The sequence below is a fragment of the Sarcophilus harrisii genome, chromosome 3 (genome assembly GCF_902635505.1).
Source record: "Sarcophilus harrisii chromosome 3, mSarHar1.11, whole genome shotgun sequence".
NCBI classification, from domain to species: Eukaryota; Metazoa; Chordata; class Mammalia; order Dasyuromorphia; family Dasyuridae; genus Sarcophilus; species Sarcophilus harrisii.
Genome location: NC_045428.1, coordinates 10,456,044 through 10,464,103, shown reverse-complemented (window position 1 = coordinate 10,464,103; position 8,060 = coordinate 10,456,044).

Below are 8,060 nucleotides of genomic sequence, written 5' to 3'. Positions count from 1 at the left end.
ACGGGGGGCGGAGGGAGAAGTCGGGTCTTAGTCGGTTCCTCCGGCTCGGGGATACGGGCTGCCTCCGCCGTGCAATGCCAGGGGGCTTCCGGGCGAGCCGGGGGCGGGAGGGAGCTCCGCCGGGATGTGCGCTTCCCGGACTTGGCCGGATGGCGTGCCGCGCATGCGCACAGCCCCTTCGGCAGGACCATCCAGCTGTCTCTTATCCCGCGCCGTGGGCGGGGCCTGCGCCGGGATCCTTCCTCTACTCCTGCGCGCCCCTCAGTCCTAACTCGGGACCCAAGTCCGAGGGGATCCCGTCCTCACGGAGCTCGCCTTCTAGCGGGGGAGGGGGGGAACAGCGGGGGATGGAGACCCCTGTACCCGCGCTATGAACCCCCGGAGAAAAAATGAGCTGCTCCGACCTGCCCGCTCCCTCTCACATGGCCTCCTCACCCAGCCCGCCCCCTGCTGCCCACTCTCACCTAGGCTGCCCCCACTGCCCATTCTCACCCAGGGCGCCCCCTGCTGCCCACTCTCACCCAGGCTGCCCCCTGCTGCCCACTCTCACCCAGGCTGCCCCCACCGCCCCCTCTCACCCAGGGCGCCCCCTGCTGCCCACTCTCACCCAGCCCGCCCCCACTGCCCATGGCCCCCTCTCACCCAGGGCGCCCCCTGCTGCCCACTCTCACCCAGCCCGCCCCCCCTGCCCACGGCCCCCTCTCACCCAGGGCGCCCCCTGCTGCCCACTCTCACCCAGCCCGCCCCCGCTGCCCACCGCCCCCTCTCACCCAGGGCGCCCCCTGCTGCCCACTCTCACCCAGGCTGCGCTGCCTGTTCTCACCGGCCCTGCCCCACTGACCAGCGTGGCCTCTGACACACGAGCCCCGCCCCCCTCCGACTTTTGCAGCAGCGCGTCCGCGGGCCCTCCCTGTCTCTGCCAGCCTCCCTGAAGCCCTCCTTGGCCACCAGCTCCCTTTGCGGCCTGTCACCTGTTTGAGTGACACGTGCCAAGAGCCCGCCCCTCCCGGGACAGTGCGAGCCCCTCCAGGAAGTGAGGCCCCTTTCCTTGGTACCCTGGGCTCCCAGCGTCCCCTGCCCAAAGCCCTGTACTACACTTCGTGATTGATGGGGGGGGCTCTGGCCGAGGCCGGCAGGCCCTGCTGCAGACAGTTAGAGATGGGACGCAGGCCGTCCTGGCGCTGAGACCGCCCTCCCCAGCGGGCGCGCGCTTCCTTGTTAGATCAGTCCTGTCAGGATGCTGGGCTGGTCAGATCCCTGAATGGGCAGTGACTCCTTGGGCCAAGTGATGTAGATCAGGGATGACTCCTCAGCCTCCGGGAGGGTGGCCCTTCTCAGCGGGCTGGCCTCCCAGCAGGGGGTCGCGCCCTCTCTGCAACCAGAGCCCCACAAGCCAAACCTCCGCCGAGCCCGGGACTTCCCTTCCCTTCCCTGAGCTCTTGGGGGCAGCACTTACGGCATCAGGTGGTGGGGAATACCCGAGCCGATCTCGTGTGCCAGACTGGGGACGGCGCTTGCTCTCCTCTGCCCCAGGGAAGGAAGGGATGGAGGGACTCCCCAATAAGGCCTAGGGGTCGGCCTGATGCTCAGGTGCCGCCACCATGGCTCATGGGTCATGTTGTTCCTCGGCCAGCCACTGGGTGGCACTACCAGCCTACCGGTCTTCTATGACTGGCTCCTGTCCGGTCAGCCTTGGAGAGTGACCATTACCCGAAATGGATTTTCCTGCCCCTCCCGTTGTCCGGAACAAAGAGAATGGGCTGCTGGGGGGTGATACCTTAGCATCCCCGGCTCAGAGCTGGGAGGGCCCCGAGAGGCCGATCTAGGCAGATCCTCTCGTTTGACACTTGAGGGCCCGGAGGTTCAGTGACGGCTCCCCCAGCTAGGAAGTGTCTGCAGAGGGAAGTGAGCTTTCCTTCAGGTCAGGAGACAGGGTGCCCAGTAGCCCCTCAGTAGGACTGCGTGAATGGACCCAGCTTGCAGCTGACTTTTTAATAGTTATTTTTCTGAGATCAATCTTTACATTAAATATTCAGATCATTTGTTTTTCAGGTCCCCAAAGCCTCCAAAATTTGCTTTAGAAATGAAGGACAAAAATACCAACGCTGTTTAATGATACTTACAGGAAGATGGGCCCATTACTGCATTATATGTAATCTGTGAGTCCTTGCGGATGTTTGGGAAAGCAAATTGGAATTATGCTGACAAAGTGACCAATATGTTCGTACCCCTTGATCCGGAGATTCTGCTAATAAGAATATACCCAAAAAGGTCAATGAAGGAAAGGACCCACATATAGTGAAATATTGATAGCAACATATATATTTAGTGGTAAAAAGATCTAGAACCAAAGTAAATGCCCGTTGATTGGGGGCTAGCTAAGCAAATTTGGTTTGTGAATAGAGTAAAATATTACTGTTCTGTGGGGAATGACAGATGAGAATATGTCTGAAGCCTGGAAAAACATGAAAAGCTGCAATATAAAGAGGAGACACCTTAATTATTTTTAGAGGATAGAGAGTGCAACATTGCGGGCATTTCCAGAGGGTTTTTTTTTTTTTTTTTTACATATTGACAAATTTTGTCCTCTTCCTTTTTTTTTTTTCTTCGTTATATGGGATAACTGGGGGGGGAGGGGCTTAGGCAGTATAAAAACAAAATATCAATAAAGATGTAATTTTAAAAAATTCACTCCCCCCCCCTTAACAATCAGGGTTATTTCTAGAACCCAAGAGAAGCTTTTATAGCTCTCCTCTGACACACTAGCCTGCCCCTGCTGGTGGAGGGCAGAATAGCAGCTCCCTAGCAAACTGCCCTGAGCTGTTATCACACTTGTAGGAACCAGTCCTGTTTGTGATCCCAGTAGTTCATCCTATGCCATGTTTGAAACCTTGATGTTGCCGTTGGCTTTTTATTCTTTGTTTTCTGTTCTTGGCAAGAATAAAGCGCTTGGAACAGGAAGACCGATCTTCAGCTCCTACCTCTGACACTTCCTTGTGTGCCCGCGGCTGGCCACGTCCCTCATCAACCCCCAGTTACAGGGCTGCTCCAGCCTCGGCACAGTGTAAAGTGCAGTTTCCACGGCAGCGAATGTTCTCATCCGTGCCCAAGGCCTGCCAACTTGACCTTCCATGATCACGTCCATCACCGATGGCCAACTGGGATAGAAAGGGATCCCTGAGGGCCGGATCCACTTAGGAAACGGCAAATTAACATTATCCAGGCTGTATTTTATCTATTTTGTTAAACATTTCCCGATCACATTTTACTCTGGCGAGTAGTTTTGTGGGCTGTGAATGTGATGCCTCTGTACTTTGTGATGTGTGGACCCTATCATCTCTCCCCTGATCCCTTCAGCCAGATTTTTTCATCTCCACCCTCTCTTCCCTCTAATAACTTATTTCACTGCTTCCAGATTATTCTTAGATCTCTTAGTCACATCATTCCTATTCTAAAGCTTTTAATGATTTCTTGTTGCAGAGCACAGGAAAGCCCACAATCAATCAAACGGCAAACATTTGCTAAGCACCCCTTATTTAAAAGTTCAGTCTAGGATTTAATCTTAAATTACTTCTCTCTTTATTCTTTGCCTCAGTAAAACTGGATTATTCATGGCGTCCTTTGTTGGTATTGCCCATTTCTAACTCTATAATTCTGCTCCTACTGTTCCTGTGCCTAGAATACCTTCCTTTAACTCTCCTATTAAAAAAATCAACACATTTATTAAGCACCTACTATATGCCAAATGCTACATTAGATTCCAGGGATAGACTTAAAAATGATATTCTCTAGCCTCAAGAAGGTTCTAAAACTAGATGATGATCAATACAGACAGTTCCAATAACAGAGGGCATTGGCCAGGAGAGCCACGAAGGGGGCAGCATTTGAGATGAGCTTTCTAAGGAATGGAGAAGAGTCTTCTAAATATGGGCAACGATCGGTGCCCGAATGTGGAGGCAAGAGATACAATGTCCCGTTCTGGGAACGGCAAGGAGGCCAGTTTGGCTGGAATGTAATGGCACGGAGCAGGAGGGAGGGAGAAACTGTGGAATTTATCTGCCCTTGAAATGAAAGAGCATTGAATTAAGAGAGGACTTGGGTTCAAATCTCCAGGCAAATCACTTGCACTCTGCGAACCTCACTGAGAGATACTCCTCAGTATCCCCTCATAGCTCCAGATCCCCTGTCAAGGACAACCGCCTACAGGAAGCCTTCCTGGGTCTTGATGACTTTTGTCCCTTTTACCCCAGAGGCCACCTTGCCTCTCCTGCACCTTTCATGCTTTGTTTACCACATGTGCAAGCCCTCTGAGGACAGGGATGTGGAAAGAAAGACTTGGGGGCTACATATAACATAAATATCAGAAGGCCTGGCATGTGTTGCCTATGTGTATGTGTGATGTTTCTTTCCCATTAGAATATAAACTCCTTAAGGGCAGACACTATTTTGTTGATGTTTATCTATAAACACACACATATATACAAGTATAAATATGTATACACACATATATATGTAAAATACTTGGCATATGGCAAGTACTTTATAAATTATCTGTCCATCCATGTACTTCATCTCTCCATCCATCCAGCGTAACTTCTCTTTTTAGCTCTCCACCCATCCAGCTATCCTGCCTCTGACACTTAGCGTGAGCCTTGGTTTTCTCATCTGTAAAATGAGAATAATAGTACCTCCCATGGTGGGTTGTAAGGCTCAAGTGAGAGGGTGGGTGTGAATCCTACTAGAAACCTCAACCTGTGGTTGAGACATCAGCTCTCAGGTTTGGATTCAATAGATTACAGAGCGAGACCTCCACCTCTGACCAAAAGGCACAGGAGGACATGCACATTTGCCGATCGGGGCCAATATGGGAACTGCTGCTGCTTTTGCTTAGCGGGGTGGAAGAGGGACACAAAATAAATGCTAATTTATTGGGGGGAAATAATTTGAATTGTAACAAGAGGCTTCCTGGGAAAATGAAGGTTGAAGACACAATAGCAGTTCTGTGACCCCCATCAAGATAATTGCTTAATGCTCCATGATTAGGTACTTAATGTTAATAATGAGTCATAATCAGAATAATAGCTAACATTTATCTGGCACTTAAAGTTTGTGAATCCCTGCATATGACTGTCCCATTTGATCCTTATAACCTGTTCAAGTAGATGCCATGGTTACACTCATTTTACTGAAGAGGAAGCGGAGGCTGAGAGAGATGAGTTGGCTTGTCCGAGATTGCAGGGCACATTAACATAATTCAGTAGAAGGAATATTCATTTTGGGATCAGAGGAGCTAGGCTTAAATCATCCCAATCCTGCTAACCGTGTCATCTTGGCCAAGTCACTTCCCTTTTGTGCACCTCAATTTCCTCTTCTATAAAATCAAGGGGATTCATCGGTTGGCATGTGAGACTCCAACTCTCCCTCGATGTTTCAATTAAAATGGTAGCTGCCATCATTTGAGAGGGAATTTGGTCCTCACTTTTGGCAAACTTGAGAACGCTCTATAAATTTTAGTTACTGTTATTATTCATTGTTTTAATCTCTAGAAAATAATTTGCAGATGGATCATAACACCCGATCAAATTAAATTGAGCGTCTGTATCCCCAGCACCTAGTGCAGTGCTTTGCACACAGTAGGAGTTTCATAAATGCTTATTGAATCGAATTTCCGGGGCAATAGAATTTTTGTTTTCTCCTGGGATCTCTCGTGTATGTCCCGATCAATCATTACTGGCTTGTTGCTGTAATTTGGGGGGGTTCAGCCTTTGGGTTCTTTGATCTTTCCTTGATGTATAAATAATGCTAAAAACCACTTGTGTACAGTGCTGCTGCTATTTACTTAAGCATTATTTTTACTTTTTTCTTATCGATCTTCCGTTTAAGTTCCAAGTGAGAAAGAACTGTTGTTTTTTCAGTTATTTCAGGTAGTGAGACGGCTGGTTGGACAGGGAAGCAGGAAGAAAGACGGGCTTCCAAAAGTTCTGACATTTCCTGTTCTGTGACCCTGGGCAGTTAGTCCTTGAACAAGCATTGATTAAATACTGTCTGGGCCAGGTGCTGTGCTGAGTGCCAAGGATGCAAAGAAAGGCATTAAACAGGCACTGACCTCCGGGAGGCCCACTCCAGGAGCACCCGATCTAATGAGGAGGTCCATCTCTCGCCCTGCGCCTCAGCCAGCTCCCTAGCATCCATGAACTAATCTGTGGCAGGTCTGCGTTCTGGGACCAGGGACAAGAATTTCAGGTCCTTAATGTATTGATATCAACAGCCCTTTTGCCATGAGACAGAAAGGCCTTTTGAGTTTGTTTTTGCTTTTTTTTAAAAAATATCACCACTTATCAGAAAGCTCATAGTCTTTGTTCTCAAACCTCCTCGCTTGCAAACTTCCCTCTTCCTGTTGAAGGCCCCACTGTCCCCCCAGTGTCTCAGACTCACAAAGCTGAGCATCGTTCTTGGTTTGTGCCTCTCGTACCCTCACCCTCATACCCAATGTGTTCTTTCTGCCTTCTTGACATCTCTGACATCTCTGGGCTAGATTCTCCCCTCTGGGCAGCACGGAACCTCCTCGGCTCCACTTATGTACTTCTAAGGCTTTGTCACTTGGTCACCGTTCAGGCCTCTTCTCTGCCTAAACTATCCTCAAAGGGATCTTCCTACAGTTCTGGCTGATCCTATCACCTCCCCTCAGCAGCTGGAACCTTCAGGCCCAGCCAGTCAGCAGCCTGCCTTTTGAATGTTTGGCTTTTAAAGCCCTTCACACCTCTTCTCTCTCCTACTTTTGCAGTCTCCTTATTTTTACTTCCCCATCTGTCTATTCACACGCAGCAAGATGGTGCAGTGGATTGAAAATTGAGCCTGAAGTCAGGAATATTTGAGTCAGACTTAACTGGCTGTGTGACACTGGGCAAGTCCCTTAATCCTGTTTTCCTCAGTTTCCTCATTTGTAAAGTGAGCTGGGAAAGGAAATGGCAAACCACTTAACCACTTTAGTATTTTTGTCAAGAAAGCTCCAGCTGGGTCAGAACGGGTCACTACTGGAAAGTGTCTGAAAAACACTGTTCTAATGAATACCACCACCTGTCTTGCTGTGTATTACAGGGCACTTTAACTGTGCCATTTGGCTAACTTTCTCATGCTTGTTATGCCCCCCTTTCTCATTTCTGCCCCCTGGCTTCCTTCAGTTCCAGGCGCACATTCTGCCTTTCTAGGTTTGCTTTCTGATTAATGCCATCCCTCTGAGATTGCTTTTCATTTATACCTTGTATAATCTTGTCTCCCATGACGTTATGCCCTGAATAAAAAAAAAAATTATCATGGCCACTCCCCCTCCCCTCCTTGCCATTAGGACTGAGAGAACCGAATCAGGAAAAACCTTGGAGCTCTGGTCACCTTCACGTACCATTGTGTCATAAACTCCAGGTGCATTATCGTGGGTAATTCCCCCTCTGTTTGAGTATTGCCCCTCCCCTTGCTGTCTCCTGCCCTTGACCATCTTATCTTGACCCCCATCCTGTCAGGATTAAGTTATGATCCTTTCCTGGAATTATGGCTTATCCCTCCTCCCAGCATCCTCGCTCCCCTTATCTGCTTTTGCAAACCCTCGTTAGCTAAAATCCTATATAACTTCCCTGCCTCAGTTCTTGGGGCTGGAATGATTTTGGACTGAGTCCCATCCCTCCGCTAGCCTAAAAGTCTCCACATTAAAAGATTAAAAACCAGTCTCTGTCTAGCCTCAGTTTCTCTCGTATTACAATTAGATCGTGAACTTGTGTTTTCTGTCTGTTGGGTGCTCAGCACACGGCCGTGGTCATCTGAAATGGTTAGTAACCAGGAACCAGGACAAAGGCTTGTGGACAGAATGAAAGCCCTGCTTTGCACAGTCAGTGCTGCCACATCGCACTGGGAGATACATCCCCCAAAACTTGTTCGGTACTTCTGAGCCTGGTGATTTTGATGACCCTAGCCTGAGAATGCAGCCTTAAAACTCGTAGGTTTTTGTCCCCTCCTGTTTTCCCACCACCTCTTAATTAGCATTTAAGTACTTCTTTAAAAGGCAACTA